At 43.1% G+C, this 27,801-nt stretch overlaps 1 long non-coding RNA gene across 4 annotated transcripts; it reads right to left on the bottom strand.

Moving 5' to 3' along the window:
* Positions 1 to 1,923: 1,923 nt before the first annotated feature.
* LOC137801739 (uncharacterized) lies at positions 1,924 to 26,991 on the bottom strand. 4 transcript variants are annotated; one of them, XR_011079908.1, is made up of 6 exons: positions 26,965 to 26,991; positions 26,762 to 26,794; positions 23,722 to 23,947; positions 18,131 to 18,223; positions 10,181 to 11,066; positions 1,924 to 2,325 (listed from the first exon to the last, which is right to left on the bottom strand). It is a non-coding gene; the product is annotated as an uncharacterized lncRNA (long non-coding RNA). The 4 variants fall into 4 exon arrangements; XR_011079910.1 differs by lacking the exons at positions 23,722 to 23,947; positions 26,762 to 26,794; positions 26,965 to 26,991 and adding an exon at positions 20,469 to 20,641; XR_011079907.1 differs by lacking the exons at positions 23,722 to 23,947; positions 26,762 to 26,794; positions 26,965 to 26,991 and adding an exon at positions 20,473 to 20,641.
* Positions 26,992 to 27,801: the final 810 nt, after the last annotated feature.

Raw genomic sequence — 27,801 nt, 5'->3', positions numbered from 1 at the left:
TCTAATCTTATAACATATATATAAGTAAATATATACAAACAGTAAAAATTGAATTAATGTATTTATTCATGGAAAAAAAAATATTTTTTCAATTTCTCATGATCCTTTTTTTATTCATCTCTATTTTTCTAGTCACTTTAAAAAAGAAAGTGTCTTTGTTTAGGCCAAAGACACTTTTCATGTAATGACATCCAGTGACCGCTGGAGGGCGCTGCAGGCCCGTGAATGGGTGAAGTCCTCGGGCTGTAGTTCCGCAGGCGGCCGGTAGGTGGAGGTGCAGGACCGCGCTGCGAGCCAATGGAAGGCGAGCTGGTTTAAACGGCGCTTCTTCTTCGCTGCCGAGGCCCTGCTGGAGCTTTGAACTTGACCGTGAACGCAACACGGAAACATATGAACCTGAGGAATAAACAGCAAACTCTAAACAATATTAAATATTTATAATGCCGGATATTATTAAATATATACGTTTTTTTGAGATTTGATTTAGGTGTATAAATATTATAGAAAAAGAAAGGAATCCATATAAACTGCACTTTGTGTTAATTGAGCGGCTGTTTAAACGAGATAAAACATTTCGTTTGTTTCTGTGTTTTCTTCTTGAACTGGACAGGGAGCTCGGACCATCGCTCTTTGTGCACAGATTTCTGGGAACGTGGGGGGAAAAGCATCAGAAGAAAAGAGCTGGAGGGAAGATAGAGGACTAATTAGAGAGTGAAGGAGGGAGGGATGGACGGAGGCTGTCGGAGGACGTGGTTGCTATAGATACTTGGCATGATGCCAGGTGGAGGCAGCGGCAATTTACATTTATTCAGATGATAGCTGCTCTCTCTCTCTCTCTCTCTCTCTCTCTCTCTCTCTCTCTCTCTCTCTCTCTCTCTCTCTCTCTCTCTCTCTCAGACGTCTCTTGCATTTCAATTGGATCAAACTCAATTTCCTTTTAATTTGAATGTGAAACTGATTCAAAAATATTATTTTTAGCCTGACTGAAGTTTGATGAAAAATACACACGTTAGTCTGATTGTGTCACAAAACAAAATGATCTGCCCAAAAAACAACATGCTTTATGATCATGTTGTAGATATTATTCAATTTTAAAGTTGAAAGATGTAAAACCAAATTATTGCTTCATTTTTTAAAACGATATCTTACAATTTGTCTCTTGTATTAATTGAAAATACAAAGAATACACTCTGTGGTCCTTTAGGCCCGAATAGTTTCATGTCGGCCTCAATCTTTTTTCTCGAGATTAGCTCCAAAAAGAAAATATTATGATGCATTTCTTTTAGATAAAAAAAGTGAACGTAACAAAATAACTAACTAAAAGAAAATTAAAACGTTGTTATTGTAATTTTTCCAAATTATATAATAGTCTATTTAACATTAAAACTAGGTATAGTTAGCAGAAATGTCATATTCTTCTAGGAGCCATGGCCTCTGCAGCTCATAGCTTCTGCATTTAGATGTATTAATATGTATGGACTAATACATCATTATGTTTTTGTATGAATAAAAGTGAATTGGCATGAAATTCCTCACCAGAATCAAAAAGTCTAAAAGACGGGTAAATTATAAACAATAGACAAAGCTTAATAATATTTTGGGGATGGTGAAGCTATTTGAACGGTTAATAAATACACGTAGTTGGACCTTTCAGATTTCTTGTTTTCCTAATTGTTTTACGTGAATGAAAATATTCCCGTTTTCCATTTTAAATGAGTGTGAGACCTGAACTAATGAAAGAGAAGCAACTCATCTAGTTTCTAAATCACAGGAAAACACTGTTTTCTTTCTTTAATTATATGTGAGAGCGTTGTGTTAAAGTCAAGAGACTTTTTACTAATAATATATTTAGAAAACTGAAAAGAATTCACTAGAGAAAAATATCAAAGTCAATTTTCACTTTATTGAGCAAATATTCACAGTTTGAACAAAAGACAACTCGTATTTATCGATATGAAAACATAGCGATCGAAAACCCCCGGGATTAGTTAAATGAATTAAACCCACAATCAGATATCAGTTTCCATCAATTAGCATCATCATTCATTTATTTAGAAAAATAAAATCACTTTAATTACAATAACTTTTATTGCATCTTTTATTAACCCACAACATAAACAAGCCGTTTAACTTTAAAAACACATCTTCAAGTACACAAATCTACTTCAGTGACTATTCCTTTGGATTTGAAGGTTTTGTCGCGCGTCTGTGTGAGAGAAGCTTTATTCATTCAGCGTAAAACCAACATGAGCTGTTTAAATTGGTCCAATCCGGATCAGTTGAGTTAAGTTCTTCAGCCAAACAGAGATTTCTACCATCAACGATCTGCAGAGAAACAAAAGGACAGAACGGAAATTAGTGATGGAATAGTCCTGAAACACGAGATGCACCTGTCCACCTGAGCGTTCAGTGAATACTCATGAATGAGAGTCACTTCACTGTCTGACGCAGCAGTTTTGGAAGATAGAAAAAAGGGGATTTGAGGAGGTGGGAGAGAAAGAAGGGAGAGAGAAGGGAGAGAGAAGGGAGAGAGAAGGGAGAGAGAAGGGAGAGAGAAGGGAGAGAGAAGGGAGAGAGAAGGGAGAGAGAAGGGACTCCCTCCTCATGACTACTAATATCTGTCTGTGTCGGAGTCGACACTCGTCCACCTCTGACCTCTAAAGCCTGAGCATCCAGAGGACACACAGTCAGCAGAGAGCCCCACAACTGTGCCCGAGGGAAAAGACACACACACACACACACACACACCAGACACACTTCTGCTGTCTGTTTTTTTGCAATGTCATGACTGAACAAGATAAGCAGAGAGATAAAGAATTTAATCCTAATTTGTACAGATTTGAGTCCTGATTTAAATGAAAGAGGACCAAACCAACCGCCTTTGAATCCAGACTTCCTTAAATATCTTTGAGTTTCACATGTTTTAAATGCCAGCTTAACGCTCGGAAGCCAAGGTGTGTGTGTGTGTGTGTGTGTGTGTGTGTGTGTGTGTGTGTGTGTGTATGTGTGTGTGTGTGTGTGTGAGGAGGCAGAAGAGGGTTCGTCGTGATTGAGAAGATCACAGCTCGACCACAATCCCCAGATACATCGCAGACGTTTTCAGACATTGGGTAATTATGGGGGCCCTCCCGAGCCTGCAGGGCCCTCAGGGCTCCTCTTCTGCCCAAACTGCCCCAACAACCCGACTGCAGAGAGGCTGCAGGCCTGTGTCTCCACACACACACACACACACACACACACACACACACACACACACACACACACACACACACACACACACACACACACACACACACACACTCTGGCACAGAGTCATTTGCAAAATGGTGTGACATTATCATGTGTAATTATTCCTTCTCTGACTCCTCTGTCTCATAGTCTTAAAATAACTGCAGCACTTTTCATATCTTTGGGAGACAAAGAGAGACGAGATCTTCATCTCCTCCACTCAAGAACTGTTTGTTGTGCCTCATTTAAAGCTTTCTAAGCACAGCGAGATGCTCCATCAAAGTAAAAAACCTATTCATCAAAAAATGTTTAGGCGTTTTTCCTTCAATAAAAAGCATTAAAAGGTGACGGCCATGTTGGATATTGTGTGTCTGTGGTGTTTTACAAGTCAGGACTGTGTATACAAGGACACAGGAAACATGATGGAGTTGTGTTGAGTTGCATGTTCTTATTTTGATGTCTTCGATTAATCCAAAAATGTATTTCAATCAAAGATTACATGACGCTCGGGTCCCCAAAAGTCTCGGCTTGACTTGAGACTTCACACCAAAAGCGTCCACGTCTCAAGTGTTGACAGGTCTGACAGGAAATAATCGTCAATAAGAGACCCGAGAGGCAACTCGACCTATCAGCAAGAGCCTGAAACTTCGCTGTGACGACACCGTGCGGGACAACCGCTCCGATTTGAACTGTTTCCAGAGACAAAGAACCGACTGTGCGTCTACCAAAGTCTTCCCCTCATGCCCTCCACGAGGCGGTTGCATTTTCCTTGTGAGGTACAGAGAAAGTGTGTGAAAGAGTTGGAGAGGAGAGGTAAATAGATGCAAGAAAGCTTGAATTTGTTTCCACAGGGAGGGTGTGTGTGTGTGTGTAAACCCCCCTCCCCAACAAACACACTCTTATGCTGAATCTGTGTCCGTCCAACAAAGACGTCCCCGCAGCACCTCATTATAAATACATGTCATTGGATCACAGCTCGTCTGAATCCCTGAGTCTGCTGCGCTCTAAGTGGCCGTGACTGAGCCCTGAATGGGTGGCCGAGCGACAGCTACACCAATAGAGCCAACAGCGTGTGTGCGTGTGTGCGTGTGTGTGCGTGTGTGCGTCCATGTGTGTGTGCAGAGACGACCACAGCATCCAGCCTATGGGAATGAAAGCCTCACAGCGGGACGAGGTCAGAGGTCAGGCTGTCTGTTACACGCACACACACACACGTATACAAACACATTCATGCAGCTTGCTGGATATGTGCGATAAAGAAGCGATGAAATTATGACGAAAATATAAGTTGAATGCGGTTGGAGTGTGTGAACGGTTCACTGCTGCGCGCGTGAAGCAGCTTCGCTTGAATCTAGGGCAATAAGTTTTCTGCTGCCTCAACAACAAAGCACACAAATCCAGTCCTGGCTCACTTAGAAGGAGGGAACAAGGTGTGCATGTGTATATTTGTGTAAATTGTGCGTGTGTGTGTGTGTGTGTGTGTGTGTGTGTGTGTGTGTGTGTTAAAAGAGCTCATCCTATCTCGTTTTGCAGGGGAGAGTGTCTCTATCCCTCTGGAGCCACAAACCAGGCCACAGTGTTGTACTCGCTCCTCTTCCTCTCTCTCCTCTTCCTCTCTCTCCTCTCTCTCTCTCTCTCTCTCTCTCTCTCTCTCTCTCTCTCTCTCTCTCTCTCTCTCTCTCTCTCTCTCTCTCTCTCTTCTATTTCTGAGTCAAAGCTTGCATTTCTCCACGGACATAACGATTTTTCACGGAAGTTTTGAACCCCCAGAGATATGACCTGGACAATCTTTTTAAAGAATAACTCTAATCACCAGCGAGTGTGTTAAATGTTAAATATCCACGCCGAGTCATCCTTCACTTTGTCTTGATTAGACAAAAGAATTAATACAAGAAAGACGCTCAGCTCCTTTAACTTAATTGCACAAGCGAGTGACTGAGTGATGTGAATGAAAGGATGCTCTGTGTGTTTTATTCCTCCGCTCAGGGTTCTGTGAAAGCAGACGTGTGTGTGTGTGTGTGTGTGTGTACATGTGTTTATCACGGGCAGACTGCTGGCAGCACACTGTGCTCATTAATGCAGCGCTGCAACAATAAGCAGAGCACGCCATGGCGGCGGCCCATGCTAATCATCTCTGCTAGCGCCGCCACCTTGCAGCACCTCGGCCTCTCGTCTCCTCCCCCCTCGCTCACCCTGAAGCTCACAAACGATCTGCGTGTTTCCATTTAATTTACATCAAGCCTGTTTAATGGTGGCTTCAGAAACGGTTTTAATGAACGCAATACTATTTTATACAGTGATTTCAACAGATTTGTAGAATACATAAGAAATATCTCAATAAATGTAATTATTTCATACAAACACGCCTGAAAACCACATAATAAAATAATTGCATTTAATTTCTTTGGTTACAGGAGAACCTGTGAAATATGATTTACTGGATGCATCTTCTTAGTAATCAGAAAATGCAGAGTAACTTATTTAAACCGCTGCATATTGTGAGCTTAGTTGGTCTTTTGCAGGCAACTGTCAAAGAACTGCCACAAATACAGTTACGATCACTTGTTCATCGTGCAAAAACGGTAGTTTAAATAACAGTGAAATGTATATTTTAGGTGCGAGTGATTCCTGCAAAGCCCTTTTAATCTCAAAAGTAGGCAAAAGAGACATGGAAGGTCAATGTTAAGTAGCATAAGTCAAGATAAAACCCAAATCTGCTGCAGAGCGCAGGAGCCTGAGTCCTGGTTAGCATACGGCCCTTTACTGTGAGAGATCTGAGCCGTAATGAGACAAAGCGACTGAGGGAAAAAACACAATGGGGGAAAAAATGAGAGATGGAGAATAATGGAAAGTATGCGAGAGGAAACAAGAGAACGAGGAACAAAGAGAGATGTGAGTCTCAAAAAACGTGTCAATGCCGGCTTCCTTTAGGCATGAGTGAGAGACTATGAGGCCTGGTGGTGTGTGTGAACGGTCACACACACACACACACACACACACACGCACACACACACTCCCCACTGAGCCAGAGCCTGTGCCAGTGAGACAGGTCTATGGGTCTATTGAGGGGAGCTGTCCCTTTCTGTGGAGCTAATGAAGCCTGCACCCACCGGCATAAAGGAGTGGAGAGAGTTAGCACTGCGCTCCTTCACCCATTCACCCACTTCCTTCCTTTACACAGCTCCTGATGAGGTAATGCTTTCCCCTCTTAAAGGGACACCAGAAGCGATGCACCTTTACACATGCGGCGTTTCACGACGACAGGAGACGTCATGAATAAATTGCTTTCATACGCGATCCCGGATGCGACGACAGGAATCAAGCCCAGCGTCTCCAGCGTGGTGGGAAAAAAAAGCCGTTTGTAGGTTTTAAGAATTATTTTCTATGAATGTATTTGTTTCTGGTCGCATTATGTTCTATAGCACCTCAGCCTTAGGCCTGTTTCTGCATCCTGAAGATGGAAACAAGTCATATATATATATAATGTTTCAGTAAAAAAAAAGACGTTCCCTAAATCACAAATCCTAAATAACAAATCAAACATGAGTCTATTTTCTGCTGCAGAATAATACACATGAGATGCTCTAATAATTGTTTACAGCACTCAAAATGAACTGCAGTGTTCATGTTAATTGCAATGAAGGAACACATCATCTATTCTAGTGTTGGTGTGGCTCATTTTGCTCTTTTTAATATGTTTTTATGGAGGAAACAGTCTTTAGTAATGCTTGATGTTAGATCAATTCACTAAAATAGAGATATAGACAAAACAATGTTTTTTTTTAAAGAAGTCACAGCTATAAAGCCAGCATCAGAATATGCTCTGAATCAGTGAAATCTTGACGAATTCCTCCATCATGGAAATGTGTCGCAGCGTTACAAAGCTGCCATCAATCCAGAGAGAAACACAAGAGAGGCCTGGAGCCCGAGAGCAACGTGTCACTCAGAGAAGAAATGTTACAGAAAGCAGAGATGTGGGGAGAAAAGCTTTCCAGGAAACACAATCACACGTTCAGCAGGGGAGGTCTGACTTCACACCGGCTGCCTGCCGCTCTGCCGCGACTACAAGATGATGAAGGAGCCCTCGTCCACGTCTCCACCCGGCTCGGCCTCTCTGAACACACCAGACCGAGCTAACAATAGACAGCCGTGCTTATCAAACAGCCTGGCTACTTCATTAGCATCCTGCGTGACCCAGACGACGACCGGAGTGGCCCTACACACACACACACACACACACACTCATGAGCCAGACAACCCCTTCACTGGCCTTGACCCGTGAACTCCAGGCTCCTCTATCACCTGCTACAACAGCATTCATGCTAGCGGGGCCGTCTCGCCGGCGGCCGACTGTTCTGCATACGTTCTCCTAACATTCCCACGCTCCCGGCTCGGGCCTCCAGCGCGATCACACTTTAAATACGGCCGTATTCATGAAGGACAATATGGAAATCTGCATTGTGTGTCTTGAGTCTGGCTGTCTGACTTTTTTTTGGACCACCCCGTCTCCGACCTCAGGGTCCCTCCTCCTTCCTCAAATTGATCTGTAAATATTCTGCCGTCTCGTGTCTGACTGGCTCACAAAATAAATGTCATAATTAACTTATTTTTTTTGCTTCACGGTTGGAAAACTAGGTCGTCTGCCCTCATGTCGTCCCTCCCCTTCCCACGATGCTTCGCTTCCACCTCTTTCATTTCTTCCCGCTAAAGCCACGTTTGTTGTCTCGCTTCTCGACGGCACTTCAAGGGTAAACTCGTGACTCTCCTCGCCGCCTTCCTTCCTCTTCCTGATTCTTTGCTGTCGGCCATTGGCTGCAAGCCGCTTCAGCTCTCCCCATTGGCCGGTCGCGAACAGACAGAAACGGTGATGTGGCTATAACGCGAGGCTTTTCGGCGTTGTGGGAGCGTTTAAGTGTTATTGTGAGGGACGGGGCCGAGCGTGTTCCTGCTCGCCGACGGATAATGTGTGACTGTCGGACGTGGAAGGGGCGCGACGCTCGCTGGGTTTTTCATTCAGATCGTGCGAGAGAGAAAGAGAGAGAGAGAGAGAGAGAGAGAGAGCTTGAGAGGCGTGCAAAAGGCTGTGACTGAATTTGCCTCGCCGCACAGCATATGGACGCCCTCATCGCTCTATGCAAATGGTCGAGACGCAGACACATGTTCACAAACGCAGACAAACCACCCCTCCCCTCCAGTGCCTCATTAATTGTTCTTCTTAAAACCAGACACCCCCCCTCAAATAATAACCTCTTCACTAACACCCCCCCTGTTCACACTCCATCTTCCCCTTATGAGCGACCCCCCACCCCCTCAGTCTAGACCCTGCAACCCTCTTTTTAAACTCAAACTAGACGCCCCAAACCCCCCCTCCCCCCTCCTCCCTTCTCCTCCCCTCAGCTCCCACGACCGGCAGACAGACCCTATGATTTGCGTGACCGCCATTTTGCTGCCCACGGTCGGTCTGACTGTACGGCGCAGCAGCTGCCTTGATGGGCGAATGCAAATGCCAAAACGCCGCTTTTGTTACTCGACTCTCGTCGCATGAATTAACGTCGCCCCCCCCCCCTCCCTCCCTCCTCAAATACCCGCTCAATCAAACGCGGCCACAAAACGACGCAACTGAGGACATGCAGAAACATGAGCGGTTCATTTATACCACGCTTCAATCCTCCGACTGCACAAAAGGCTCGGAAACATTATGACGCCGAGTTCGGCACGTTCAACGTGTTTCAGGTTCTCTCTCAAAATCTCCAAAAAGACGACGAGCACTTCAGTCGTCTCTCTCGTTTATTCTCGGCAAAAAAGCCTCGATGTGACGCTTCACAGCGACAGTCTTCTCCAGGCGTCACGCCTCCCATTCATGTGTTTAATTTTCAGCCCTTTTTCCAGCAAAATCAGTCACCCCTTGATTTGTTCAGCGCCATGGAAACCAGACACCCGTGTGCATGAAAACGAGACTATTATGGTCTGTCAGTCTGGCGTTCGTTGGGCCTATGGATCCCTTTTTTAATTAGAGTCTGTGTGCATGTCTGAGCTCCTCTGTTTGCTTAATGCTTTCATCGGTGCATTATGTATGTCTGCATGTAAAAAAACAAACCCCGTGCATGCTTGGCAGGGCGCTATCTGATTAAAAGAAACAATCTTGACGTAATCTTTTGTACATCGCCACATTTGCATGCGAGGGAATCACGCGCGCGCCATATGGCACGGTAGGACCCGACGTCTCACATGCAAGCAAACACCTATCAGACACATTTCAGGCTGCGCTCACAACGCTAAGTGAAAAAACAATCAGCGGCAAAATACGCTTTCAAACATCATTTCACTCCGCTTGCCGCGACGTCACCGAGAAGCAATTATCAGCGCGCGCCGACGCCGTGATGGTTGGAGGTTTATGCAAATGCAATTAGCCTCGATTTGCATCCGACAACAGCTAACAGATGCACAGATGGCAGACAACAGAGATGCACCCTCCATCTTTGGCAGAGGGAGAGACTGGCGGCCATTTTGTCTGAAGCTGTGCCCATCTGGATGGAAACAAACCACACTGCATTACTGTGACGACGGCAGCAGTTTAGGAGCCGTGGGTGCAGCGCCGCCGCTCGCTGGCTTTCAAAGCCAAGCATGTATACAGTCTATTCACACACGCAAACAGAGCTGTCAATCAGGGGGGGATGTAACTAGAGGATAGCTCTCTCATGTGACTCAAAATGTTCAGATTTGAGGGGCATCTTATATTTCAGAAGGCGTCAAAATGATCCTGCTGTCTTACGAAGAAACTGGAAGCACATAAAAAAAAAAAGATCCTCACTGAACCAAACAGGCTGCAAAGTTACGATCACACACACACACAGACACACACACACACACACGCACACACACACACACGCACACACACACACACACACACGCACACAGTGGAACATGTGGAGTGCTAAAGAGAGATACTTGCCATTTCATCAACTCCTCTACAAGATGAGAAGGTCTCTCTGCTCTGTGATCTTCTGCCCTTCTTCATATTCAGTTAGTCGGATACAAAAAAAAAAGTATTTTGGGGATTGAACACCAGACGTCACGGAGCGAGAAAAAATAAAAATCACGTGCCGGTGTTTTCGGGTCTTAACTGACACATGTCTACAGCTCATTGCTGTGAGAGGAAGAGGAAATAAAGATGGTACTGTCTCTTTGTCAAATGGAAAAACTGGTCGGGGGAATACACAACGAGCGTGTTGAGGGTGGAGAGAGAGAGAAAAGCAGGACTCCCAAACTGTTTTTAAACAGCCAGAGGCAGAAGGTGGGGGGATATGTCAATCTTATGAAGGGGAGGAAGAAAAAAAAAAATGAAGAGAAAGGAATATCCCTGTCGGCGGTCTCTCAGCGTTTGTTGGGAGCGATCCCCTTCAGCTGAACCACACACAGCCAGTGGAGAGCGGGACGGAGGTCCAGTCTGAGGAGCCAGCTTGCAACTGAGCGGGGCCACGCAGGGCCCGTCCTTTGGAGGTTCTGCGGGCCCCGAGGCCACAGACGAACACAGGAAAGACCCACTCAGAGCTGTGCCGGATCTGTGTTTTTCGTATTGATTTCTCCTGCATGCCGGTAGCTCCAGAGGTGCTTCTAGCCATCGGGGACCTTCTCCATCCTTTCCAGCCCACTCACTAGCTCCCCCGCCTGGGCTTCGCCGGCTCCGTTGGACCCCTGGATGGAGGTACCGTCGGCCACAGGAGGAGAGGAGGAAGACGAGAGCCCGTGGCGATGATGATGAGCAGCGCCGGGTCTCCGAGTTCAGTCATCTATACCAGCCTTTATCCAGCCTTCCAACCACCCACCCGCGTTTCAATCTGAGACGGGGAAGAAGAAAAAAAAAAGAGTGTTTTTTCAAAATCTCACCTTTGGCACTCTGCGTCCCTCTGCTCAATGCAAATGCAAATGTAAACACTAACACTTTGATTAAAAATATGTGGGAAGAAAACGCCAACTTGCTCTTTTGTAACCTGCCCCAAGGCGCTCGCTGCGATACAGAAACACATAAAAACGCTCAGCACACTGTACCAAACACAGACATGTTCATGTGCTTTAAATGTTTTTTGGGACAATGTTTGTCCCATAAATATAAATAATTGACATTACATTGCACATTACGCTTAACCTTCCTTGTTTGAACATATTCTTGCCATTCATTATGCTCCTGTTGGACCATAAGACAAAACAATGAGCATGCTAACGGTTTTAATGCTAAATGAATAGTGTGCATGGATTCCTTTACTGCGGTGCATCTTGCACATTTTCTGAAAAGCATTCTGGATCCTGTTCTCATGCTAATACAACATTGTCCTTTATGTGTCGCTTTGTTCTTTTCTATAAGGAAAAGCGAGTTGCAGGGGCCTCCTTCACTCGCTGCAGCAAAGACACACTCAGCTCACTGGGATTTCGCTGGAAAAATTAATAAAACACGAGAAAGTAGCGGGTGAAAGCGTGCGGGGTGAGTTATGGGATAGTTTGTTTGTGGATTTGAGTTTTGCTGTACATGTTTTCATGGTATAACGGGTGGGGGGGGCACCCTGTTGCCCCCGGCTCGGCCCGCGCAGGGGAGTGACGTGGGGTGAGATTGGGTGAGCCGGAGGAAGATTCAGACACAATGCCCCCATTGAGAGGGTTCAGACATGGGTGTTAACTCCCCATTCCTTCACACACAATAGCCCCCCCCACCCTTACACACACACACACACACACACACACACACACACACACACTAGAACCGGCATAGGGGACAATGTTGGTTCAGGGCTGCTCTCCATCCAGCGAGAAAGAAAAGAACGGCATTATCAAGATGGGAGGAGAGGGAAGGATGGATGGATGGAGGGGGGGTAGAGGAGTGTGTTTGTGTATGAGGAGGGGAGCAGAAAGGAGTGACCCGTGGCTTTGGACTTGAGGAACAAAAACGCATCGCAGCAGCAGCAGCAGAAGCATCTTACTGCCTTAATAACGACAACACTTTCTACAGCTTTTAGCAATATTCACTGAGATTATTCTGACGTTTAAGAGATAGTCATCGTCAGCCCGCACGGTGCGAAGGGTCGATCTAGATCTCGTGTTTTGTCCTCTTTCTCTTGGCTTGGTTCGACACATTGTCCATGTTGTATTTCTAATGAATAATTAAACATTTGGCCAACAATAGTTTAGCCATAAATTAACCATTTTGCAAGAACTGGCACATTTACAATTATGTGTTAAGGAATAAAAACACAGGATGGAATACAGATGGTTTATAAAGATATCAATAACCACATGAATCAATTACTATTAAAGACCCATTCATGCAATATTTAAACAATGCTATTATTTTGATGTTGGATATTGTTTGTCTTTTTGTAGGAAGTCACTTTGCTTGGACTCTATCGCTAAAGTAAAACGCTTGTTGCATGTTGCGCTCACTCCAGTACACAAGTGGGGATGAAGAGGGCGACATATTAGCAACAGTTTGTAAAAACAGCAGCGTTTATGCAAGATGGAGGATATTAATATCAAAATGAAAGTCTGCTTTTGTACATTTCAAAGGTTTCATTGAGATGCAGACTGAGATTCTTACTCTCTAAATGAAATGACAGATTGGGGAGTTTATCTGCAGACTTTAACGGCGTCGTGTTTGCAGCAGTGAGCGAGCGAGAATCACATCCTCTGAAGACTTTACATCTTAAGCGTTCCTCCAAAGGCCTTATAACAAGCGTTTGCTTGTTCGCAGTTGCTTGTTATATACTCTGCGGTTGTAAAGGAAACGCTGCTTTGGGAGTCGGTTCGGGAGTGAAGTCGACAGCGTTAACAAGCCCTCGGTAATGTAAGTGGAGAAGCTTTTCTTCTGCCTTTCTTCTGCAGACAGGTAAAATCTCCTCTGGCTAAACAAAGGGGAGCGCTGCTTAACATGTATAAAGGAAGCTATCAGTTTAGCTGTGGCGAGGGGGGGGGAGCTGGAAAATGTTTATGGAGATCCAGAGTCTCTCTGGGAGCCTAATAGATTCCTGTGGCTGGAGTGAGAGCTCATTGTGCCGGAGTAAAGGATTACACTGGTAAACTGGTAAAAACAGGGGAAAGAGCCCAAACACTCTCCACCTCCTACGGAGAGGCAACGAACCGTCCGACAATGAGACGGGAGAGTGTTCTGCAAAGCTGACTCATTTCATCAATGGAAGAAAAAAAAAAAAATAGAGACAGAGAGACAGACCCGGAGAAAGTGGAGGAGCTACACGAGAGAAGAAGAAAGAGAGCAGGTGGTTCAAATTCATGCATGTGCACGGGCGGAAAAAAAATATATCACCTGGAAGTGAAAGATGGAAAAAGAAGGGGAGCAGAAGGGGACAGTTTCAGCAGCGGAGGGTAATATGGGGAAATGATGTCTGTCTTGCTTGTCTGTCTGCATCCTGAGTGACAGTTTACAATCTCAGCAGGTCGGCTCTTTGGCTCCATACAATTCCTCATTTCTCTCTCTCTCTCGTCTCCCTTTCCACCTCCAGTTCTCATCTGTTTCCAGCCATCTCTCATCTCCTCCACCTCCACCTCTGCTCTGCATCTGGGTCTACATTATAATACATGTATTCTCTTCCAGCGTTCACAGTTGATCCCCAATCATTTGAACCGTCATCTTCATCGTCCTTGTGCTGAACGTGAGACGTGCAAAATCCTCATTTTGTAGAATTAAAAAAGAAAAGAAAACTCCATAACAACAAGTATTAGGCTGCTTAACACTTAAGTTGTACAATAAAGATTCATGACAGGCCCTCTCTTCTTTAGTGAGCTTCACCTCATAACCACAAATGATGAGCTGAACCTCTCTCTCTCTCTCTCTCTCTCTCTCTCTCGCTCTCTCTCTCTCTCTTGGCCTCCCATTCATCAGCAAACTGTGAGCTGAGTCTCCAACAGTCTCAATGACTTTTATTCTAAACCAGTAGATTCATTTTGGCTGCTACACTTCTACTTCAGCATCTGTCAACAGCGAATCCACGGGGGCATTAGTTGGAGTCGCTACGAGTAAACCTCTGTGCCGAGGAGCACGATACACACCCCGTATAGTTCCCACAGTTTACACCGTTTAGGTTAAGCATAATTCCGCCTTTCAAATGGAAACCACACTGCGCATAATGCATATTCTGCATTCTGCGAGCTGCCACGCTGAAAGACTCCTCTCCGCTCCCCTCTCTTCATCTCTATTCCTTCAAAGGCTGCCGAGGGCGTATTCAAACAGCAGGATACACACTCAGCTAACAAACCTCATTAAGAGCCCATACACACTTTCTCAATGCTAACACTAGCTGTAAAACATCCTCTCAATGCACAAGACTGGTGGCCACACTGACTGCGACAAAGCATCTTTACAGAGCTAATTAGAAGACTCCCTCCCTAACCCCCCCTTTCTATTTGAATCTCATCTGAATAGGAGGGACGACGATGACGAGGAGGGTGGAAGGAGACAGAGAACGAGGGACGGGCAGGAGGAAGAAGGGAGAAAGGAGAGAGGAATCTAGTCAAAGAGATAACAGGAGCGCTTTCATAGGGTGGAATTAAAGCAAAGAGCTCACGCAGGCAGGGGGACCGCAATGAGTGTGACACCGCTGTGTGTCGGTCTGGTGCAGTAGGGAACTGGGAGGGAACTGAGTGCTGCACCGATTTGATTGGTGTGCCAGTATCTCCAGAGAGACAGGGGGAAGGAATGGGTGTGACACCGGCTGCATGGGGACGGCGGCGAAAAGAGCAGCTGGACAGCATTTTTGTTCAAAAAGCTGCAAGAGAAACGTTTCTCTTAAACAAACCGCAACAAGCGAAACACAACATGTGGAACGATGAGATCCAGAGACTCGCGGCGGACAAAATAAATAAGTGTTTGACGCTTTTGTCTTTTTCTTTTCGTGCTAATTATTGTTTTGAGAAAGCACGCGTTCCTTCTGATAAAAGAGATGGAGATCAGTCTTCTCTTTCTGAAGCGTCGCCGTTGTCTTATTTAGATAAAGACAGAAGGTCACGCGGAGGGTTCAGCGCCAAAAACATTCCTCTATAGTTGCCATATCGTTCCTCAACTCTCCTCCTCTCCTTTCTTTTGTGTGTCCTTGAAGCAAGCTGTGTGTGTGCGTGTGTGTGTGTGTGTCTGTGTGTGTGTGTGTGTGTGTGTGTGTGTGTGTGTGTGTGTGTGTGTGCAGGCAGACAATGCCAAGTTGACAGTTAGGGTCTTGGACCAAGCACAAGGCCAAGTTTGTCTCCACAGACTGAATGAATGGATAATTGTAAGTGTCACTTAGTATCTCAAAATAATTCTATATTTTTTCCAGAACTGACTGTTTTTTTGCATTAAGGCTTTAGAAAAAAATGTACAATTATTATGCTTTCATAAAATGTACAAATAACACAGTAATATTTTTGAGATGTAACACAAACAGATACTACTATGTACACATGTTCAAATGTACGAAAAAAGACAAAGAAAACAAACAAAAACAAACACAATCCAGCCTCTTTTCAAACGTTAAGTTCAAGTTAAAGTTATGACCTAATTGTTGCCCCATCGAGCACAGCAGCCCGCGATGAGAGTGCAAAGCATTCTGGGAGAATAGCAGGTGTCCCCCCCCCCTCCTCCCCGTGTCACAGAGCTTCCCAGACAGCTTGTTAATTTGCACAACGTTTACACACACATCTCTCATCCATGTGTGTGTGCATGCGTGTGTATGTATGTGTGTATATATTAGCGATGGGACTTGACCCCAGCGAGCCGCGGCAGTGTTTCGCGTCTTGCTGGGCGTGGGAAAAAGACGGGACCCCTTTTCACAGCTGCCTCAGCCGAGGCCCGGGCTGCCGGGGGCCCCTGTACCCCCTCTACACCCCCCTCTACACCCCCCTCTACACCCCCCTTTTACCCCCCCCCCCCTCCTCGCCCGACTCGCCCCCTCCTCCTTCCATCCCATTCAGGCTCCGGCCTACTGGCTTTCAAAAGCAGGACCCTTTTCCCAGCCCTTCATAAATACATCTCATTATTCAGGCCCTCGTTTGCATAGAGATTCCAAAGAGATCTGCTCTCTGCTCGCGGGGCCTGAAGCCCCTCTGAAGCCTTTCGGACCGCACAAGTGCAAATTTCGACTTAGTAATCTCCCCGTGTTAATATTTGTTTTAAAACGACGTGTGTGTGTGTGTGTGTGTGTGTGTGTGTGTGTGTGTGTGTGTGCACTTGCAAAACTATTAAACCAATATTGAAACTATTTTCAAATGTTTTTTTTTTCTTTCCCAGAATTGCTCTTTAAAATGTTTTTTCTAGAAATGCAAAAAGAAAATCTGAAGACACTCAAACCAGTGAAAAGAGAGTTTAGCATTACTATTAGCAAGTGCTTTCCTAGGCTGTATTCCATCTGCCACCGGCTATTGTACAGTACCGCTCTCTCACACACACACACACACTCTTCAACCCCCCCTCCACAGCACCCCCCCCCCCCACCTCCCATTCGCTGCAATGCATTGCTGCAGAGATTTATCTCCTATCAGCCTGTATAATACTGAGGTTATAATTTACATCCACTTTAGAAAACAGCAGCACAGGCCGGCCCTTGCATATGCTAATATGTAAAGCTTGGGAAAATCTGGGCGACTCAAAGAACTCCACACTAAATTTGAATAACTGAGCTTTATATTGAGCTTCAAGGTTGTGGAACCATGAAGATTTGACCTTGCTTACAATGTGCACTTATTGTTTAATTCCTAACGCCGAACCAGGAGGAATTGGAGGGAACAAACTGACAACCTCAAAGCCAGGGAATCTTTCAATCTGGAGAAATAACTGAGATAACATCTCCCGGGCTCAGGTTTTTATTTCTCAGACGCCTTAAAATTGGGGATGTAAACGTGTGAAACCCGTAATATCTCCCCGCTCCGACTGCACAAAGGTTTCCTTTGCGATTCACAATATTATCCAGCGTTTTTTGACTCAATGGCGCCGTTGCTAATCATGCATGTGCAATACCTTTTTTGGGGGGGAAATCAATACTTTCCCCTCCACAATAATCAGAAGACGTTGGACACGGGGAGCGTGGCTCGTCGAGGCATTAGGGCCGGAGAGGACAGAGCCACCCAAACGCTCTTTACACATGAGCGGCTCCAAACCTCGCCTGCACTCTCTAACGGGATAAAGAACCGCAGCAAAGATTACACGGCCACCTCCCCTGCACCTACCACACACTCTACCTGACAAATAGGATCATAGTGTTTAAAGGAATAACACGCTGAACGTATGTGAATGAAAGAGAGGAGTGTGTGAGGAGGATGGGGGGGGGGGGGTGATGTGCAATGTAACAAATGTTAATACTTCAAAGGAATGATGGAATTCAACATGGAGGTCTTACTTCACTCTTCAAATCACACCGTTTACTCTCTGTTGCTGTAGGCTACTGCTGCAGCTCCACTGTGTATATATTCTGATATAAACATGAATAATATCAAGCTGACATTTACACTGTGCGCAAATAAAACTGGCAGTAAATGTCCCTCTTATTGCCCCTTTTCATATGAATAAGACGGCGAGGTTTACAGTGCACACTTTAAAAATCATTCTTGATGCAAAATCCTCAATATTTCAAAATTCAGACTCTCGTCTTTTTCACACCCACACACACAAGCGTCCTCGCAGCTCCACGAAATATGGACAGCAATCAACCGCCAGCGTTGCTGCTCAAGAGTCTGCTCTAACACAACTATCTGCAAGCCTGCAGCTTCTTAAAGTTGGACCTGAACCTGCCTCTTAAATCCATGGACTTGCTGTTGTATACACAACATTTATAAGACGTATAATGTTGTGTATTAGGCCACATCCTGGACTGTGTGTGGAAATAACCTCTGAACTCCTTCTCTACATGCATGTGTTCACACGTAGAATATTTACCTGCATGAAAGGTGACTGGTTGTCCCGTCTGGTGGCGGTTTGTCTTCATTGTGAGTCGATGCAAAGTTCAGGGCGGATGTTGTCGTCATTTTCCTTTTTAAGTCAGAAGAAGAGAGAGAGTCAGTGTGTGTGAAATCAATGCCGAAATAAACGCAGCTTCATTGACCTTGCAGCTAACAGCCCTCCACCAAACTTGTCTGGTGTTTTTTATCCCGGGTACTTCTCATTATTTTGTATCTTTGCGAGGTTACATGTATTTTATTTTGCATGAACAATAAATTGAGCTTGATAGAACCGTTTGCAAAAAGCCAAAATTACAAAAATGTGAATGAAAAGACACAGTAAGTGGGGAACTATAGCACAAAGCAATAGCATGCTTCATCTGGACAGCATGCAGTTGCTAAGCTACTGAAAACCAGGATTGGACGGGAACAATGTTATATACAAAATAACGTATTAAGGGTATGAATGCTAAAAATCACACCCGTCAAAAATAGATAGATAACAAAATCACATCATATTTTAATCCTCGATTTTTCTTTGTATCACGACAAGATGGAGGACATGGAAGTCGTTTATTTGGTTCCAACTGAACACCGGCTCTCAAACGCCAACTTCAACACACACACACACACACACACACAGTCACACATGATCCAAGCTCTGTTGTTTAACGGCGCACATCAAATATTGTCAGTCATGGTCTAAATAGAGCATGCTGGGACTTCAGGGATATTCAGTCATCTGCAGGTTCACTGATTCCGCTCCAAGAATAGATCAAACTCTGAGCCCATGTCCTATTTTGTTCCTATCTAGCAGGCAAACACAAAAAATAAACACACATTTGAACATATCTGCCATGTCTCACTCGGATTCGGTGATGAAAGCGTGTTGGAAATAAGCTGACGATGATTGTTGCTCTAAATGACTGATGCCATGTGACGCTGGCGTGTCGTCCCCTGCAGCTTCTCGTTGGGTAGAACGATGCAGAAACACAGTTTCTGTGTTGTTATCAGCATGTCGGCACACAGTCCAGTCTCATACTCACTGCCCTGCTTTAATAAGGCTTCATCTTCCACCAAGTGATGTACATGTGCATCCAATTATACATCACACTCCTAATGTCAAGTACATTACAGCCGGGGGACATCACTTATCCTACACGCCCATAGAGGAAACACACTGGGTGTCAGGGGAGTCAGGCCGTCTGCACATGCAGTGCATGCAGCTCGGCTTCAGGAAAGCAAGGACTAGGCCTACAACAATACTCAGCATGACCAACATGTGAGATCTTAAAAGCATCTGATGCTGCTGCTGCCAACACCATCACGTGAGTCCTGGATGGACCAATTACACGACTCCTTGAACTATGTCTGTCTAAACCTTCCACATAGTGTTGTAACACCCACATAGTTGTGACTACTAAACAGCAGCATGACCTGTTTTTGTTGTTGTTGTATGTCTCCCGTATACGACCTAAAGTTAAACGAGCAGCTGATGTATTGATCCCCCCCCAAAAAAAGGCCCCAGTGACACCGCGATGCCCCAAAACACGAACCCTAAATCCCGCCCTCGTAGACGCGCTCGTGGCGCCTCCAACGTGCCGACACCTGTCGAGAGGAGGTGGACAACCGACACTAAAACCACCGGTGTTGCTCTCCCCCTCCCCTCCACCACTCCTCCTCATCGGGAGCCGCGGCGTGCAGCCTCCCTCAGCATCCGTCCCTCCTGCTGCTGCCCGCCTCGGCATCGTGTCCTCCTCCTCCTCCTCTTCCTCCTCCATCATTCCGGGGCGAGAGGAAGCCCCCTTGGCTGCGAAGTGCTCGGCGTCAGTTCGTACTTTCGGTTCTCTAGCTTTATGAAATTAAAACTCATACAGCTAGATAACCAAAGACACAAACTAACCCGTTGTCTCTTAAAGGGGCCGCCTCTCGGATACAAACAGAGAGGAGAGGAGAGAGAGAGGAGAGGAGAGAGAGAGAGGAGAGAGAGGAAAGAGGAGAGAGGAGAGGAGGGAGCAGCAATACTGGAAGCTTGTATATGTTATACTTTATAACACGTTTCTGTTTTTCCCCCATGTGTCACGAGATGGAGGTGAAATAAACACGTATGGTTCTTTTGGCTTCCATTAATAGTTTGAGAAACACACACACACACACATTATTATTTTTGAGTCCGAGTTGCCTTTGGCTGAACACACACGCAAAGTTCCCATGAACTGCCTTCACTAATGTCACTGCTATTCTGAGAATCACACAGAACAACACAACAACACACAAGAAGCATATCAAGGCTATTCCGACGCCAATACCAGTCTCATGAGGCCAGCATCACTTACTTACATATCAGGCTGACTCCTCTCCACTAGACAGTCAAATATCCTCCAACAAATCAAATCCCGAGCCTGAAGTCTGATGAACCCGACGAGAGAAACGGAGCAAAAGAGCAGAACACTGGAGCCACAAAGTGTCTCAAGTCTGCGTGAAGCTGCACGTGTCGCTCCCTCACACATACAAGCTGCTACTGACAAGTGAAGAGAGTCCACACGGCGAGCAGAGGGATAAACTCCGCCTCAGAGAGAGAGAGAGAGAGAGAGAGAGAGAGAGAGAGAGAGAGAGAGAGAGAGAGAGAGAGAGAGGCGGGGGATCCGAAATCATTAAAAAAAAAAGCCAATTTGACCATGAATGCAGGTGTATGTTAGTTATGAGTTTATTCCTCTGTTATCCGCGTGATTCATAACAGAGGAGCGCGTGACACCTTTTTGCAAATGGAGTTTGGTAAAACATGATATTTTGATATTTTGACAACAATGATCCGTATTTGTGAGAAATGAATTCTGCTTTTTTTTTTAAAGCTTCTATCTTTTGGAAGAGGTCAGAAAAGGTTGTTTTACTGTCACGTGTTGAAGCTTTCGCTCCTAAAATAAACGTTATGCTTCTGCACAGACATGAAATATAGGACCACAAACTTTATCGCATCCTTTTTTTTAAACAGCATTTTTATGCAGCAACGATTATTCCAATATTTTGATTAGAAATGAGGATTTATCAGTTAGAAATGATTCGGCCATAAAAGCTCATTTTCATTTGGAAGAGACAATGAGCTGAATTTGATTTTAGTTTCATTAAAGCAAAACAAAACGCAAAAAACTCTTATCAAGACAAAAGGATATTGCTATTTTAATCAGTCAGCTCTCATCTTTTGTGCATGTTTTATACAATGCTAAAAGTTGATTAAATTAAGTGTATGGCGAAATAAAGACAGTCAGTGACCTGCACGTGCTCGTGTCCCCTGATTATGGCTGCTGCTGATTATTGTTTGCTTGTTACATTCCTATAACAGCAATAACTTTGTTAGAGCATTTAACATCCCATAATAAACGCTGTTTATAGGTCGCAGGGAAAGGAGGAGAAGTTGTTGTGTTTTTCAGTTTAATAAGCTATAAACTCAGTGTTAAGCCACCGAGTGCAGGAATCCCAGTTTCTTGGTGCAGAAAGGCCAACGCCTGTAGCCAACCACGATAGCATATGCAGGCAATATGCAGCCTTATCGATTGTGATATTATGATATGAGTAATATCTGGACTGAGGAGACGAGATAGTGCGCGTGATAACGATCACACACTTTGATAATAAACCAGAAACGAGAGCCGAATAGCAACTATAGCAATATCTCCCAAAGTTTGAAAAGATATTTAAAGAGGTGTTGGGATTAGTGTGTGTGTGTGTGTGTGTGTGTGTGTGTGTGTGTGTGTGTGTGTGTGTGTGTGTGTGTGTGTGTGTGTGTGTGTGTGTGTGTGTGTGTAAACCAATAAAAGAGCAGCGAGCTACAGTCTGTGTTTCCAAACGAAGCTTGCATCAGATAACAGTTACATATCTGATTATTGCGCGGGGAATCTGTTCGTATATCATGGGCGTGTGTGTGTGTGTGTGTGTGTGTGTGTGTGTGTGTGTGTGTGTGTGTGTGTGTGTGTGTGTGTGTGTGTGTGTGTGTGTGTGTGTGTGTGTGTGTGTGTGTGGCTATATTGTATATTGTCAGGCTCTACTGTATGGATATTTCTGCATCGTTTATAGATAGATGTAATCATCTGTGGCCTCTGCTGCTGCTGCTGCTGCTGCATCCTGTAAGTGAACCAACACAACATTGTGTTGTTTCCCTGTTCCAGCAGAGCGGGAAGGCCACTGCGTTATTTTAACAAAATGAAAATAAAAATCATTGTTGCAGCATGAGAGCGGTCTTCATTTTGATTGGATGCAGAATCCTCATAGCTCTGAGCATGCGCGACCAGGGCGTGAGGTGCACGTGCATCCTGATGTCGTAGCCTATTTGCTTTGTAAACCATCATTCCACCTAATCAATCATAACGTGAGTATGTCCTCAAAGCGTGAATCAACAGAGTTATCATTTTTTAAATATGTATGTACCAGACTTAGTATTTCCCACGGTGTATCTCTGACATTTGAAGAATTGTTTGGCCCCCAAAAAAACTAAATCTTCTCCAGAGCAGCCATGATGCCCTAAAATAAATAATAATAATTTTAGAATAAAATAAGAGATATTTTTTGGTTTGTTCGTATACATAAGATTCCACGAAATGTAGATTATTAATGCATCGAGATAAACTGCATTCAGTCAACTGTGCTGAAGGCTGACGATCTGTTGAAAGAGGTGCCCGCGTGTGCGCGCGTGTGTGTGTGTGTGTGTGTGTCTGTGTGCGTGTGTGTGTGTGTGTGTCCTCAGATGGATTTTCCCACAATCAAGTGAGAAAAAAATTACACTCTCCTCCCTCCTCCCTTACCCAGTACCCCCCCAAAAAAAAGAAAAGAAAAGAAAAAAAGAAGTCAAAATCAAGTTCAACAACGTGCCGGAGAGACATTTCCATGACAATCAGGTCTGGGATCCTCGAGGTGCCCCCACCCTGAACAACAGAGTCTGGCGTCAGCCCCGCTACACTTTCCCAGGCTCACAACAATATCTCCCTGCTGAACTCTGCACTGCAGCGCTGCCTGGGGCCTCCTCCTCCTCCTCCTCCTCCTCCTCCTCCTCCTCCTCCTCCTCCTCCTCCTCCTCCTCCTCCTCCTCCTCCTCTTCCTACTTCTCCTCCTGCTCCTCTTCCTCCACCACCACCTCCTCCTCCTCCTCCTCTACTACATGAATACTTCTCACATGAGCACATGGCAGCGAAGAAGAGCCTCATTAAGTATTCCGGAGTTTGCGTTAACTCTGATGCTGCTAATTGAAATGCATCGTGAGAAAAATGGGTGCGAGTTTTCTGCTGATTAGAAACGAGTCTAAAATGCTTAAGAGGGAATGTAGTATATATTGTAATATACCATGGTGCTATTATCATATTACAGCTAAAATTTCTCCATGGTTTTGTGAAAAAATATTAGCAGCAGTAATAAAACTAAATACATGAATGGACAGCTTAGAATTTCTAGTTTCTTCTCTCAACATCTTCTACACACACAAACTATTCCCTGTAAATACAATTATTAATATGTCAATAACTGTGCAATTGAAAGGCTATATAATACAGCCCAATTTGACATCTTGTCCTTATTTGTGTAATGTTGTCTAAATATACTTACAATGTGTGTAATGCAATCCAAAAAATACGTCCTTATAGATTTTCTGCATTTTTAAAAATTTTGGAAATTCCATATTTTCTCCCAAAATGTGTCCTTCCTGCTCTCCATCCAAATCACCTGGGCTCGACATTCACAAGGAGATCTGTCTCCTGTCTCGTGGAGGAAAAAGTGCTCCACAGCGCCTGCTGTCACGCGCAACGTCCTTCACATCTTACATGTTGTTTACCTGCAGCATTAACGGAGAGAAATCACTGAATTATTGTAACAAATCCTCTCTTACCGGAAGAAGCAAGACAGGAGAGAGGAGCGGCTGCAGCGACAGAGGCGGGGAGGGATGATGATGATGATGAGGAGGAGGAGGAGGAGGAGGAGGAGGAGGAGGAGGGAATACAGCCGGCACAGGGCCTATCAAACGTGCCAACAAGCCATATATCCATATCTATGTATAAATATATATTTTAATGTTTATTATATTTGTTTGAAGATTTGAAGTGAATTTGAAGTCAGTCTAATGCTCAAAATGCCCTTATAGTATAATATATATATATATATATATATATATATATATATATATATATATATATATATATATATATATATATATACACACACACACATACACATTAGTATTTATATACAGTATATACATATTATTTATGTACAGTGTGTATATTTATAAATATATATGAATATACAGTGTGTAGTATGATTACAATAAGAGTAGATATAACGCGTTAGATCAACAAAACAAACGATGTGCTGCATGCGTTGGTTTAAAGAGGCAGATTCATAAATAAATACAGTTTGCAGTAAAAATATCTCCAGAGGACGAAACAGCGACACCTCTCGGCGAGAAGGAACATGGCGGTTTACGAGAGGCACTAATCTGGTTTTATAAGGATATTACACAATGAACAAAGCATTGTGTGTGTGTGTGTGTGTGTGTGTGTGTGTGTGTGTGTGTGTGTGTGTGTGTGTGTGTGTGTGTGTGTGTGTGTGTGTGTGTGTGTGTGTAATACTTATTGGAAGGTTTATAGATCATTATGAAATCTATGGTGTTAAGAAATTAAAGCCATGATGAGAAACCAGAAACCAGCTTTACTGGATTTATAAAATAAATGAATACATGAATGGGGGAAATTTGTGTTTGATGAATTTTGAATAATACTACTTTAGTCTTGATTTGAGTTTTAATCAGAGGTTATCCTGTTGAAAGTGAAATAAAAGGTTGAAAAGTTAAAAGATTGAATGAAGCAAAGGTTGAAATATTTTACATTACAAAGGCTTCTTTATTATTATGATAGTATAATGATGATTATTATTATTGGGATTATTGTTTCAGATCATAAACTTACAACACGGGTTGCAGGCTGAGAAAACTGTCAGTGTTACAATATGTATATATATATATATATATATATATATATATATATATATATATATATATTTATATGTATATATATATATATGTATATATATATATATATATATATATATATATATATATATATATATATATATATATATATATATATATATATATATATATCTTTAATCTTTATTCCTTTATTCTCAGTATTCCTAACACAGCAGATACAAATATGTTTGGTACTTGATTGTATGAATTAAATAAAAACTTAATTCATAATATAATTTTTCTTTTCCAATATCTGTGAGGCTATGTGTTTTAGATTATTCTTGATTCATAATTGAATATTATTACAAAATGTTGGTGGACATATTCTCTCGTCTTCAATATTAATTTACATTTTATGTTAAATTTGCAATAAAAGGCACATTTCTCTCTTCAACACTCACATTCACCAGCAAACCTCTATTGTAATAATTCAGCTGGCACTGTGAATTAAAAGTGGTTAAATATTATATTTTTAATGATTAGATTCTACATTTTCAACTAATTTTCACATCTTAAAATAAACGTTTTGACAATGATCTGTAGGATTTCATGCAACATGTGTTTTTTTTAGCAGATATCTCCAGAAATGTTCTGATTTAATTATCTTGAGACAGTTATAAATGTCTTCCTGATACAGGATCAGACAAGTTCTCCATAATGTGTAAAAACAGCAAATTATTTAGAGCAGAAGGGAACAAATCTGTTGAATGTACATCAAACATTTGTGCTGAGAGGAGAATATTATATCACGTTTTATTTAAGGTTTCACTCATCATCATTTCAAATAGTGTCTGCTATTTTAAATAAATGATTTGTGACCTAAATATCTAAATGTTTCACTTCTTTATTATCACCACGTCTCTGTCATGAACCCTGTGATGCTTCTTCAACTCACAGGCCTCAAACTCACAAGACTCAAGATGCAGCTTCAGGCTCCAGTCTGGCCTTCAGTGAAGTCATCTGAGAAATAGATGTAACTTTAAAAACATTTATATTATTAGTTATTCTGAGCACCTTCCAATAAAAAACCATTATTATTGTTTTTTTTACATTTATTACAAACTGTTGTAGATGACTTATGAATTAACAATTTATTTTCAAAGTCAATAAGATTATATTGATAGAGATAAATACAAGATTACATTAATACAATATGTTTGTAATATATAGCTCATACTATTAATAATTTACTATAATAGAATATAGTTTTAAAAGAATACACAATTTCTCTGTGTTGTGCAATGGAAATGCTGATAAATCTATTTAAACAATTTAAAGTTATATGGTTGAAACTAAACACTAAATTCACCCTTTTAACAAATAAACAATATTAAAACAAGTCTGTGCATTTATTAATATCTGCATGAGACAGTTAATGACACAGAATTAGAGATTATAATCTAACTGGTGGGGTACAAAAAGTTCTGTTCTTTTTTTAATTTTACAAACATTCCACCAAAAAAAAAACACAATATATTTGCCAAATGTGTTTTTACAAATTATGTGCAAGATAAAAATCACGTTTAAACTTTTAAAACACTTTATATTGAAGCATCTTTACAGGATAAGCTGCATGTTACAAACTTATATGTTTAAATACAATAAACAGAGTAAACTTCTTACCACAGCAGCTTCGTGTTAATTCCTCCTCTCCGCCTGGTGTGAAAGAGAGAGAGAGAGAGAGAGAGAGAGAGAGAGCGAGAGAGAGAGAGAGAGAGAGAGAGAGAGAGAGAGAGAGAGAGAGAGAGAGAGAGAGAGAGAGAGAGAGAGAGAGAGCCTTAATTTGAAGCAGGCTGGGTTTTATGGTAATCAGAGCTGACACCGACCTGTGCGCGTGAAAGCAGAGGGCACCTCCAGCCCGCGTTCCCACGAGCCGCATTCCTGCGGTCAAGTTCAAGCTCAATGCGCGAGCCGCCATTACTATGCGCGGCGCGCCGCGTGGCTAATTCCCCCCAAAAAGGCGCGCGCTCCCCGGCGTGGGAGAGTTCGTCACCTTGTGTTGAAATGCAGCAGCAGATAGATGGATGGACGCGAGAGAAGTGCACACAACACACAACAACAACATGCATTCAGCCTCTTGTTGTTTACTCAAACGAACAAATGGAAAACATTTACTTCTTACAGTTACTGTTTCTAGTGGGATCATTTTGTTGGTGCTACTTTTATTTGGACAACAGGACAGAGAGTTACTCTCAGACTGTTACTCCTGATGGTATTTGTCCTTTTGACTCGTTGCAGCCAACAACAATGAGAATGTACAATCATCAAAGCAATTACTTTATTTTGAAATTCACTGTCTTCAAATAGAAGCAAATGATCTCATGTTTCACAGAAAACAGAAAGAATGCCAAAGTTAATGTTTGTTTTTAAGCACAAGGAAACACGTTCCTGAACACATCTTAAGGAGGGAGAAGGTTTCTATACTGCAGAAGTGTATGGACAGATAATAACAATAATACTTTATCTTTATAAGATGCTTCTTGTCAGCATTGTGCTCTACGGTTTATCATTTCTGGGTAAATGTACTTTCTCCTCCAGTGACCAGAATTTGAACTTGTATGGTTTAGTTACATCATGTTAATGTGATTTGTAGAATATCTTTTACAGGTTGTGTTAGATTTTTTAAAGCTTCTTTTGTTTAAGTTTTTGTGCTTCAAGGTTGC

This window comes from Clinocottus analis, unplaced genomic scaffold (genome assembly GCF_023055335.1).
Source record: "Clinocottus analis isolate CAN_PGR_092001 unplaced genomic scaffold, fCliAna1.0.p SCAF_11, whole genome shotgun sequence".
In the NCBI taxonomy this organism is placed as follows: domain Eukaryota; kingdom Metazoa; phylum Chordata; class Actinopteri; order Perciformes; family Cottidae; genus Clinocottus; species Clinocottus analis.
This window is presented reverse-complemented; position numbering and strand designations above follow the sequence as displayed.